The sequence below is a fragment of the Hippocampus zosterae genome, chromosome 4 (assembly GCF_025434085.1).
Source record: "Hippocampus zosterae strain Florida chromosome 4, ASM2543408v3, whole genome shotgun sequence".
Taxonomy (NCBI): domain Eukaryota; kingdom Metazoa; phylum Chordata; class Actinopteri; order Syngnathiformes; family Syngnathidae; genus Hippocampus; species Hippocampus zosterae.
In genome coordinates this window covers 16,403,892-16,416,930 of record NC_067454.1, presented here as the reverse complement: position 1 = coordinate 16,416,930, position 13,039 = coordinate 16,403,892, and the positions used below count along the sequence as shown (strand labels likewise).

The 13,039-nt window shown below is 42.0% G+C and overlaps 1 protein-coding gene across 2 annotated transcripts in view; it reads right to left on the bottom strand.

Moving 5' to 3' along the window:
* galnt18b (UDP-N-acetyl-alpha-D-galactosamine:polypeptide N-acetylgalactosaminyltransferase 18b) overlaps positions 1–13,039 on the bottom strand; it is a 68,159-nt gene that overhangs the window by 34,805 nt on the left and 20,315 nt on the right. The window lies entirely within an intron of this gene.

The following is a 13,039-nucleotide window of genomic DNA, read 5'->3' as shown; positions in this document are numbered from 1 at the left end:
GTCCAAGAGACATAAAAAACAATAACGGGAATGACAGAATGGGAAGCCCGCAGAGCCACCAGAGGGCGCCCCAATTTAAATCGATGACAAAGAGAAACATGAGAAAGGGGAGGGGCGGGGGTGGGGGTGGGCGGGGAACAATCCCATTCTTGGCTTCTATAAGGTATGCATGGATTTGGGGAAAAAAACCTGCGCAAACACTCGCATGAATAGAAGACACAACAAACAATGACTCAAATACTTGCATGTGTGGAAAGGGAGAAGGCGGGTATCGTGCGAGTTGACATTACCTGTCGTAAAATTATTTTTACACTGATACAGCAGTTAAGAATGCGGTAATGTTTCCAAATATAATGAATGTCAATAGAAATGGATCCAGATGTTTAAAACCTACTGGCTGCAAAAGGTCACAACTCACACCGCGTCACCCGACTAACACAGAATTAGGGGCTAGTGGTCTGTTAACAGCCAGCCAGCACCACACTCTCATTCCCTGACGCCCTCTTCAAAAGCCATACACATTGAAAGTCACAGACACTGCAGAAGAAGCTGAGGACACCGACTTCAAGTGGACAAAAATAATACCTGCACCTCACATGTGCGTTCATTGTCTTGTTAAAAATATACAGTAGCTGCAGCCCCCTTAATACAATTTAGGCAGTGACTCTTCCGCATACCACCAGAGGCAGGTCGCGTACCACGACACACTGACAATCACTGCATTAGAGCAAGGGTGCCCAACCTTTTTTGACCGGACATTGACTTTTCAAGCAACCGACCTCCCGCGATCGATCGACCCCCTTCCGCACGTAGAGCAACTGAACATGAACGAAACAGAAAAATCAGTGCCTGCCTTAGTCACTATCGTAGCTCGCCTGTAACGTTTTAAAATGCTTCTCCTGGCACTCCATATTCCCATTCTTTGCCAGTACCATTGGTGAATTGTACATGAAATAAACTTTGAATGAGAATAATAAAAATGAAAAATATATGAGGCAACAGCTATGATCGCAAGGTGCAATTGCAGACAACTGGCCGCTAACAACTTTAAGGTGATGCACGTCACACGCTGCCGTAGGTTAAAGATTGCCTGCTTTGTTTTTTTATTTTATTTTTTAAAATACTTTTTTGTGAACGTGAAACTGAGAAAATGCTTGGGGTGCAGTGTACACTAACACAAAAATACAGAACATTAATGACGCACACTGACACACTTTTAAAAAAAAATCAATTTCCCCTAGACCCCTGCGATCGACTTGGGATCAGTTCGCGGGCTACCGGTCGATTGACTGGTCGGGCATCCCTGCATGAGATGATCTGCAGACAAATGTTTGGCAACAGGGCATGTTTCATGTGCCAAAACCAAATACGCTCGCAGCCCGTGCTGATAAACACGATCTTCATAAAACATGGGCAGCATCTGCTCAAAATTGAGAGCTACAAGAGCTTTGTAAATGCGCACCAGGCGTGTTTAACAGTCAAGACGATCTCCCTCCCGGCAACTAGGTTGGAATTCTAATAAAAGGGAGGCAAAAATGCATGCTTAGTGTGAATTCCACAGGTTGCTCATGTAATAGAGGCATTCCTTTGACTGTTGCTGCCTGTTGAGACATTCCACCAGGAATGTTCACACTGTGAATATTTAAGCACAAAACTGTTTTGTTTATCACACCCTAGACTGGTCACCAGCAAAATGCAGGGCATGAAAAAACGATTTATAGCTAGAAAACAGTGGAAGCGCTATTGTGAATACAAGTTCACAACGAGAAGACGATATATCGAGTTATCAATTAAAAAAAAAAAAAAGAACCTCACAAGTTTCCGTGATACAAAGAACAAAAAGGAGAGAAGCTTGTTGAAGATAATGGTATATATTGTTCATTCGGATGTCGGATAAGAAAGAAATGAAATAAAATGAAAAGTCCCTTTGGTATCATCTGTTAATCTCCGCGCTTTATTGAGTCTATAAAGGAGCAGTTATATGACGTAGCTTTAACGGCCTACAATACTGCTGACAGATTGAGGTTATGCTGAGGAATAATTCACTGGCTGACAACTACTAAACACCTTTTAACTGCAGGAGGAAGCAATTTCTTCTTTTATTGTTTTTTTTTCTTTTAATCCTCTTAAAACTGAGAGCGGCTTAAACAGTGTACACACACATTGTACATGACGGCGACTTTACATTGCAGCAAAAAGAAAAGCCGAGGCCACTCGAGGTATTATTTTATAAACACTATGGACACAGTAGAAGGAACATTTATTATAAATTTTGGACTGTATTACTGATAGATTCATTGCCGACAGGGGTGGCAATATGGTAAAAGTGGCAGCTGCTTTACTTACTACTACGACTACTGTCGCTTTCGTAATGGTATTCGTCCTCAAAGAGGCTGGGAGCCCCTGATGAAACACCAAGAAACAAATGACAAGGTTATAAAAGACGTTTGTGTCTGTTAGTTAATTGTAAGCCGACTGGACATTTAATATTCATGAGCACATTGTCTAACTAAAATATGATTGACAACCTTGTCTCTCTAATTTGAATGTGGATGTCAGTACCAAGTGCGCACTTGCACGAAACAAAGAAAATAAGAAATGACTCCAAGGTGACATGCATATACAATTTATATATATATATATATATATATATATATATATATATATATGACACGAAAGTTTCGGAACGCGTGTCGCAAAATATATATTTGAAATATTTCACCAGGGAAGTGATCCCTTATATTTTCCATCTTCCTAGGCCGTGCCTTCTTGCGCTACTGGAAAGAGTTTTCTACGATCTGTCGTCCCGGCCATTTTGGGCTCCTCCAGGTCTTCAAAACAGGTCCCCTTGATGACGCACTTGTAATGGGGGGCGGGGATGTGAGGTGTAGGTCTTGAAGGTTGGGTGAGTAAGAAGGTTGCTCCAGCAAAGCCAGTCGGATACTCAGAGCATTTTGAGCAGGCTGTCAGGGTGAAGCAGTTGTACAAGTTGTCTCGCCACAACCCTCACCTCTTCTTGCACACCGAATGATCAGATTGAATGTGCATCTACCGTATCTCATTTGGATAACCGCCCACCGTTTATTCATATGTTCTTCCTTTTTTCACTTGGAGATGCAAGATGTAAGGAGCTCATCATTCCGTTTTTAGCAGCATTATAAAGCCTTAATGCATTTATTTGAATGATTACGACTAAATGTCATCATATATAAATTTAATACTGGGGCTTTTCGCAGATGCATTTTCGCTTTGTTTATTAAACTCAAATGCATTTTGAATGAACTGCTCCACCACACCAGCTGTTCTGCTGAAGAAGACGAAGCGTAACATGCCGCAGTTGCCCCCAGCAGGCAGCTAGGTTACAGACTGACATCATTAAGCGGCATACTGTACTACGAGGGGTGCAATCACGTGTGAAACAGCGTTCTAATGGTCTCTTTGGGTGGGGCCACGAAAATCCGACTTGGCAAATAACGTTTCGTTCACAGATAAAGTTCATGTTTACAATACAGTAATTTTTTCGAATGAAGTAATTGTAATTAAAATCGACCATTGGGTTACACTAAAAACGAAGAAAATCCAATTTCGGGGCAGTGCGTGCAATATAAAACTAAGCTTTGTTTGTACCTCAGGCCTATCTTGTCACTTTGTAAAAAAATTGAGAAAATCGGTGCTCGACTGGACGTCTGCTGCACAGTGCAGAAGTGCAGGGTTCGATTCCGTCTCCGGAGTTTGCATGTCCGTGTGTGGGTTTTCGCCATGTACTCCGGTTTCCTCCCAAAGTCCCAAAACATGCATGGCTGGTTAATGGTACACTCCAAATTGTCCCTAGGCATGATTGTGAGTGCGAATGGTTGTCCGTCTACGGGTGCCCTGTGAGTGGCTGGCAACCATTTCTGGCTGTCTCCCGCCCTCTGCCCGAAGACATCTGGGATAGGCTCCAGCGTGCCTGCGACCCTCGTGAAGATAAGCGGATTAGAAAATGGATGGATGGATGATTTCACGTTCTGCTATAAAACCCCGGCGCTTCCATTTGTATCCATCATTCTTAAGTTCGGTATTCCTTCGCGGGATTCTAGGTGTGTTGCATTGCATTGAGTGGACTTGATTTGGAAAGTCACCTTCGATCTTCGTAAGGTTTGTAGCAAAGCAGAAACCTTGGCAAGGTTACAGAAAATGATCCACTTAATGTTCCTGAGAATAAAGTGGCCTGCACAATTTTAAAATGGTCACACTGGCTCAGCTTCAACTACAGTGATGAAAGAGAATCATTCCACTGAAAACTAAAATGTACTTTGTGCGTTTTCTGAAATTGATTGTTACGCTACTGCTGCCGCATGCTGACAACAAAGTCAAATGGATGCGAAGAGATCAAAAGATCTCAGGATCAACTTGACATCAGACAGACGTTTTAAACAAATCTGCTGCAGTAGTCCGAACACAGGCAGACATTTTACAATTCATCCTCAGCCGCGGTGTCATTCTGCATAGAAAGTACAGACATCAGGCAACTTTGCTGCTGTCACAATAACGAATTCAAATTTTCCTTGAGATAGCAGGATTAGACCTTGCTGTAGACTACAAGTCTGATCTCATCATTCTTGTGAATCACACTTAAATATTAATCTTTTGGTAAGAAAAAAAAGCTACTCTGGAAAACATTTGACGCCAGCCGTTTTCATTCAGAAAATCCCCCACATGCTGTCAGTAATATTTTTCCAAATACATCTCCTGCAGAGGAATGCGATGCTGCACATTATGAATGTTTTGCTTTTCACTTTTTGTGACACCGTCGTGGGGCGCCACTTTCAAACTTCTTATGTGACTTACTATCCGACACAAACATTTGTTCCATTCATGACTAAAGGATTGCGAGAGTAAGAAATGAAAGAGGAATGAAACATTTCTCATGGCCCTGTCGGGTACCATCAAGGTGCGCCATGCTTGAACACATCAATTGATCAGTGTGTCACGAAAGTGAGCACCGCTGCATCCCAACCTTTTCGACTGACCGAGTGAAAACCTTGAAAATCAATCTTTATTACTTTGAATAATTAACCTTGACTGCTTGCTATTTGGAAACGGGCATTGAAAAGGAACATGTACTTCCTTTGATTTCATCTCAGCTACCTTGGCCATTTTGTGTCAGTCTGTATGAAAATCCATGGGGTTCCCACTTTGACATGGAAAAATAAGTTTCAGACTTCAAGAAAGGAAACGTCACTTCAAGAAAGTCATTAATTCAGCTATTCTGAGAATGTACTCATTTGAAAACACAAAATGATGATAAAAATTGAGTTCGGGTTTGTGCCATTCTATATATTGCACAAAACCAAACCACCTGGTCAAAACGGTTTAACGAGCGATGCACTTTTCATCACTAAACGTAGAATGTAGTATTATTTCCTTTCATTCAGTCGTGACGATAAGCAGCTCGGATATTGGATGGATTCAAGTCCTGAAATGCACTTCAAAAGGATGTGCTTCAATTATTTTTGCTATAAAATTCTAGCTACCTAACATAAGATAAGATATCATTTATTTGTCCCACACTGGGGAAATTTACAGCCTCTAGCAGCAAGAATGTGGGTAGAAAGAAGAAAGAAGAAAAAAACAAACAAGCTCCGTTCAATTAAGTGCAATATAAATACAAAATGGATAAATTGCAGTGCTATTTACAATTGTTTTTCACATCATTTAATTATTATTATTATTATTGTTGTTATTTTCATTCAGCAGCCTGACAGCAGTCGGTAACATCATCATTAAATCATTCATTCATTCATTCATTCATCTTCCGAGCCGCTTGATCCTCACTAGGGTCGCGGGGGGTGCTGGAGCCTATCCCAGCCGTCTCCGGGCAGTAGGCGGGGGACACCCTGAATCGGTTGCCAGCCAATCGCAGGTCACACAGAAACGAACAACCATCCGTACTCACACTCACACCTATGGACAATTTAGAGCGTTCAATCAGCCTGCCACGCATGTTTTTGGAATGTGGGAGGAAACCGGAGCACCCGGAGAAAACCCACGCAGGCCCGGGGAGAACATGCAAACTCCACACAGGGAGGCCGGAGCTGGAATCGAACCCGGTACCTCTGCACTGTGAAGCCGACGTGCTAACCACTGGACTACCGGGCCGCCCATCATTAAATCAGTGTCATTTAAATAAAAAAATCTATATCATGTACCGCATCTCGTGATCTTTCTGGGCAGATATATCATCCAGAAAAGTTTGTTATCGTGACAGGCCTACTCACACTCAACCAGTGTATGCATACGGTATGAACACATTATGTGTTGTGGTAGTTAGAAGTGTGTATTGTGATTGTCTGAATACGTGATGCAGTTCGCGGGATGAATGGTGAAATCCTTGTAAAAAAAATGCCGATCAAAGCATCATTTCATCAAAAGCACTTTCTTGTTTGTCTTGTTTTTGTTTGGACTAGTTTCTCACAAGAGCAAATATCACTGACTAAGTTGCCGCTCTGCTTGACATGTTTCTTATGACAAAAAGCTAATTTTCTTTGCGTTTTGGTCAGAAACTCTTTTTTTTTTTTAACTTATCAAACAAACGTTTTTCTGGTTGAAGAAGAGAGCCGACTCTTTTGGTAAGATTGGTGCTTATGTTGTCACATTGAACAAAATTTGCTGGGTCTTGAAAGATCAGTCACAATGCTTTAAAACAGTGGAACTCTGCTTTTATATTGCACGCCGTACGATGTGGTACCATAGTGAAGGTGCACAACTTTAAATTGGGAATTGGCTGCACACTATAAAAACCTATACAGAACAATTGCTTAAAATTGGCGATATACCAGCTGAATCAAGATGTAGTGAAGGTTCAATGTAGTTCAAACCCACGTGATATCAAGTGATGTTTGGTCCACCACTGGTAGGTCCTCTGCGGCTAGGGACAGGGGGGCTGGGGGATGGGGGCACACGTTCTCTCATTAGGATGCATCAGAGGCTGGCACATCACACTGACATTTTCCTTTTCAAAGACGAGAGGTTGTGTGCTGCTTTGTCTTTCTCTTTGTTTATTCCCGAGAGGGGATATGCAGAGGCAGAATTTTAGTAAGAGGGTCATGTTTACTTGCGGCATCCTTTGTCATCTCTACCCCTTTTGTGCAACCCTCCTCATTAAACCCAAAGATCGCTCTTGGCCTTCAGAAGGATATAAAGGTCCTCGCAGTACTTGTTTTATCTTTGGGAGAAGCGTTCTCATTTTGAAATTCTTTGTCATTAGTGAAAGTAGAGTTTCGGCGACTAGCCACCGCACACTACTCTGCAAGAGGAACCATTTTACTCTTAGACAATGTTGACATGAAAGTAACAAGTTGTGTAGCATGTGCGCCACAAATTCCCATCATTAAAAATGATGCATGAGAAAGTGTCGTGTCTTTACTTAGGTGTTGTTTTTTTCTCCTATCTTCTTCTGTTGAAGACCTTAAATTGCGTGTGTACAGTAAATGGTTGCATGTCTGTATGTGCCTTGGGATTGACAGGCGACCAGTTCAGGGCGGACAAAGGTTCCAGTTTATCAGTAACCCTACACTGGATACATTTTAGAAAATAAATGGAATGACAATAAGTGAGAGAGTGTTTCTCTCCCCCCCCCCCCCTCCCATACAGAAAACCATAGTATCAATCAAAGGGAATGAACATCATCTGTAGGCAAGGCCACACTTTTGATAAAAATGAAAAGTGTGCTTTTACAGGAGACAAGCTTTCCAGAGCCAAAGGCACTTGGAAATCTTTTAGAGATAAATGCCGAACCTCACTAAATTCATATCTGGTGGGAATCACTGACTCACCATTTTATAAGGAGGCAGGGGCGGTGCTTAATAAAATGGCGTGTGAGTGAAAGCCTCTTCAAGAGCCCGTGTGGGATATGAATCGGAAATCTATTTCTGAGCAGAGAATTAAGATAATGTAGCCTATGAACCAGTCATGTGAAGAGGGTGCTCACTCATCCTCGAGAACCAATACTTGGCGTGTACACTCCGAGATATGATAACCTTCTTTACATCAGAAGAAGAAGAAGAATATTTACTACAAGTTACGTGCAAAGCAAACATTTACTCCGGTACATTTACTCAAGTAACTTTTGGGATGAATTGTATTTGCCAGAGTCACTTTGATGCAACATACTTTTTATTTTGACTTGAATACTATACATTATATATATATACACATATATATATGTGTGTGTGTGTGTATGTATACTGTATATATATTAAATAGTATATATATGTGTGTAGCGAGACTTCCTGCTCGGATGCTGTTCACCAATCAAATGTAATCAATAGCGTTTCTCTTTGTTTGGTGAAATGGAGTCCATTTCATCAATCAAACACAGCCAGGCAGTTACATGACTGCACGCAGTCTTTGCAGTCTCGTCTAAGTGACTCATTTCCGTGATGAGTGGCCGAAGAAATGGAGGATACACCAGCGCCTATGTTTCAAGAATAAGAATACCCCTGGGCTCACAATAAACTAAAGTTTACATTTGAGCGCACAATAAAAAAAAACATGTTTCATAAAGAACTGTCGTCTGTGTCTGCCCAACGTGGAAAGCTCAACGTCAAACTTGAGAAAGCACATTGCGGTAAGTTTATTAGTTTTGTCTACGTAAATGCTTGGACTTTTATACATTTCTTAATATTTCATAAATATTTAATTTGTATTTATTTTTTGCTCGGATGGGAAAAAAAACAAACATCCAAAGATACTTAGTACTGGAGTAGTCTTTTCACTAAATTTATTCTTACTCAAGTAATTATTTGGAGGACTACTTTTTACTTTTACTTCTTCTATTATTCTAAAGTAACAATATTCTTCCTCGAAATCTGAAACCTTAGTCGGAAAAGAGTGGACTGCCCTCTCCGGGTCAGGGAGGAGATCTTGCCCCAAGTGGAGGATTTTTAGTATCTTGGAGTCTTGTTCATGAGCTGAGGGCAGAAAGGCAGCGTCTGCTGTGATGCGGACTTTGTATCGGTCTGTCATGGTAAAGAAGGAGCTGAAAGGCAAAGCTCTCAATTTACCGGTCGATCTACGTTCCAACCCCCATCTATGGTCACGAGCTATGGGTCGTGACCGAAAGAACGAGATCCCGGATACAAGCGGCCGAGGTGGATTTTCTCCCTTAGAGATGAGGTGAGAAGCTCGATCATCCGGGAGGGGCTCAAAGTCGAGCCGCTTCTCCTTCACGTTGAGAGGAGCCAGATGAGGTGGTTGGGGCATCTGATTAAGATGCTTCCTGGACGCCTCCCTTGTGAGGTGTTCCAGGCATGTCCCACCGGCAGGAGGCCCCGGGGCCGACACAGGACATGCTGGAGAGGGACGTCTGGGCTTGCCCGCTAAAGCTGTTGCCCCCGTGACCCGACTCCGGACAAGCGTTAGAAAATGGATGGATGGAACAATATTCTTACTTGAGTCCAATTTTTGCCGACTCCACCCACCTCCGGAGATGAGTGAGGCACACGCCTCAGGTCCATCGCACACCAAGCAACGTGGCTGAATCTTGCCGACCCTCGGTCACTCGTCGTTGAACGTCGCAGATGTAACTGAGCACTCACCCCCCCCCCCAAAAAAAAGACAACCCCCCCCTTCCTCGACAACATAAATTTCTATTTATATTTTGTGATTTCCACTGGTACCTGGTACCAGGGATATGTATTTATTTCGCAACTTATTTTTAGTAGTAGGTGAAATAAATCAAGGATGCCTTTTAAAGGTTTTGCTGTTCATTTAAAATCCCTCAATGTTTTATATAAATTCTCACGCCACCACTTGTTGCTCAAACAAAACAGTGTGTCTGTATCTCATATACTGCCGCATTTGTAATGTTGGGGGCTTTTAGAAAAAGAGTTTCAATATTTGATTTTGCCATGCCAGTGATTGAGATAAAAATCTATATTTTTGAAAAGGCAGGTTTTGTTTGCCTCCATTTAATAGTCATTTTGGAGCTGATGGATGCAAAATTACGTGTCACGCTTGGCTCTCAGTTCTGTCAGGGTATCCTTATTTGTAGTTTGCCCTTGATTTCATTGAGGAGACTCTTAATGAGTCCTTTGAGGTTTTTGTCCATTTTTATCACCCGGCATCTTTTGAATGCACGCTATCAAACAAACGTATCTTTTTCTGTCTTGTTCTACAAAACAAAAAGCTAAGCAACTTAAATGTGAGGCATTGTGATGTTGAAGTGTCAGCACTTCATGTGCGACAAGAGACTGTATGCTGAAGAGCAATCTTTCACACAGCGACCGGTTCAAGATTTTTTTTGAATTGTTCTCTCCCTCTGAGTGAAGGTGTATGGATCAATATGTTCAGTGGTGCGGTGATTGGTTCGAGAGGAAGGGTTGGAGGTGTTGAAGTGTAATGTCCTCTGCTCGAGGACAACGTTGGCACAATGTAATGGACTAAAATGAATACAGAGGGTGAAGGAAAATGGATCACTTGCAAACTTGGAATTGAATACAAATCCTTTTTTTTTAACTGTATTGTAGAAATATTCACACGTCTGTACTTCACTATTTATATTCCTGGCAACTTTGTCTTTTACCCCACTATATTTCCTAATCTGCAATGCATATTTTTACTCTGATACATTTACACTCACCATCTCACCCAAATTAAATATGAGGAAATTGTCAGGTGATGTCACGCCTGAACCGCGGGACACAAAGCGCTGAACAATGTTCAGAAAAGATTGACATGTGATTTTGGTGGCAAATTGCCATTTTTGAGTCAACAGTACATTGTTCAGTAACGTCTGCAGACATGTCAGACAATTACATCGCACCATCAAATTATTAAAAAGATTCCTCAAGTAATGCAGGAGCACTGAAGAGGCGGTGTGAAGGAGGCAATCCGTTTTCAAGATTTTTAAAATGGTTCATAAAGCAAGTCCTTACACGCACACGCACACCACACACACACACAGATACCCTGATGAACTATACTGTATGAAAAAAGACATAGCAAGGCACAGAGAAACTATACGAGGAAAAGAGCACCCAGAGGGATCTCATCCACGCTGACAAGAATGACAGCCGCCACACCTCAAAGCACGGAAGGGAAGAAATTGAAAGAATGAATAAATGAATAAGTTCAGCAGCGCGATGGGCGACTGGTTAACATGTCGGCCTCATCGTGCAGAGGTGACGGGTTCGATTCCGGCTCCGGCCTTCCCGTGTCCAGTTTACATGTTCTCCATGTGCCTGTGGGTTTTCTGCAGGTACTCCGATTTCCTCCCCACATTTCAAAAATATGCACCATAGGTTCATGGAACGGTCTAAATCACAGGTGTCAAACTCAAGGCTCGGGGGCCAGAGCTGACTCACCACATCATCCTATGTGGCCCGCGAAAGCACCTCGAACATGTCAACTTCCATGATCCTTTCTAAAATGTCTATCAACATGTTAAATTCTCATATGTTATAAATGAGAGATATATTCTAAGCGTTTTCTTGTTACCAAACACTTCATGATAGTAACTTCAACGAATCAACGTTTATTCTTGACTTTTTTATATGGTTTCAGTCATAAGGACCCTCCAAGTGGAAGGATAACTAAAATCTATCCCCTGCCAGAAATGAGTTTGACACCGCTGCTCTATATTGTCCCGAGGTGTGATTGTGAGTGCGAATGGTTGTTCGTCAATGTGCGCCATGCGATTACCCCGCCAGCTGCCCGAGGGCGGCTGGGATAGGCTCCAGCACACACAGTCGGGAGAATAAGCGGATTGGAAAAGGGAGTGTAGGTCTACGCGCGTTTATTTAACCCCACTATTCCAAAAATAAAATTTAAAACTGAAGTCACGAGAACTTCTCTGTAAAAATATTTGCGTACTTCTCGCAAACCTCTGAATGTAACCCGGAAGTTGTTCTCATGCCGCCATATTATAGAGTGTGTCAAGTGTCTTGATCAGGATAAGAGGCTTGAGCAGCGAGGAGCTTCCAGGAGCTCGATTAAAAAACGAGGGACGTCTCTTGCATCCTCTGTGAAAATCCTGCACGTCCTCGATGGTTATGTATGAAAACGGACATATTTTGTTAAGTATCTGTTCAATTCGGGGCAGTACTTGATCCCAAAAAGACTTGATGACACTGGCTCATGGTGCCGACCTGTTTCTAAGATTTGCACTGAACGAGGCAGCTATTTCTCAAATGGCGTTGGACACATTAAAAAACATCAATAAAAACGTTTTGATGGTTCTTCACAGTTTTTTGCATTCCATGTAATGCACAAGCAACATTGTTTTTTAATCTCGGAGTCATTCCAAATATGCATTGCTTGCATTGACGGTGGAGGGGGCAGGGTAGACGCGCACCTGGGAAACATGCCACTCTTGTTGTGAAAGCATCACCTTTCGTACAAAGCCGTGAGGGATTATACTCAGATGAAAGGAATGCAGGGAAAAAAAGAGTGTATAAAAAGTCCTTGAAGTTTGAGTTTGACCGGAATTTGGGCGAAAAATCTACCTCGGGTGTCAAACAGAAATTGTCATCATGCTGTCATCAATCCGATAGGCCACATCGTAATCCAAAACATAACCTAGAAATCCCTCATATTTTTGCACGGCAAAACGCTCCACTCACCAATCCCCGACATGCTTGAAAATGTTTTTAATCATGACAAAATTAGGATAAGGGGACATATTTCATTGTTACAAAGGAAATGCACACATGTTCCATTATATTTCACAGTAAACTTTATGAAGTCCATAAAGATCTCGTTAACACGAGGACATCGCATGCACCAGAGAAATGTGACAGCAGAGTTGTTGGTTTTTTTTTCTACTTCTGACTTCAAAATGTGACAAATGTGCCTTCAGGTTAATGCCTTTTTTTCATACACTCCTCAACATCCTTTGAGTACTGCCTTCCGTTTCCAAAACCATCTTCTCACTTTCTGATAGTGAAACAATGAGATGAATAATTAGCTCCAAAGCTCTGCTGGGTTGCAAATAAATGTGAACCAGCACATCCAGCTTATCGCCGTAGGACAGACAATAGCACACACAGTCGACTTT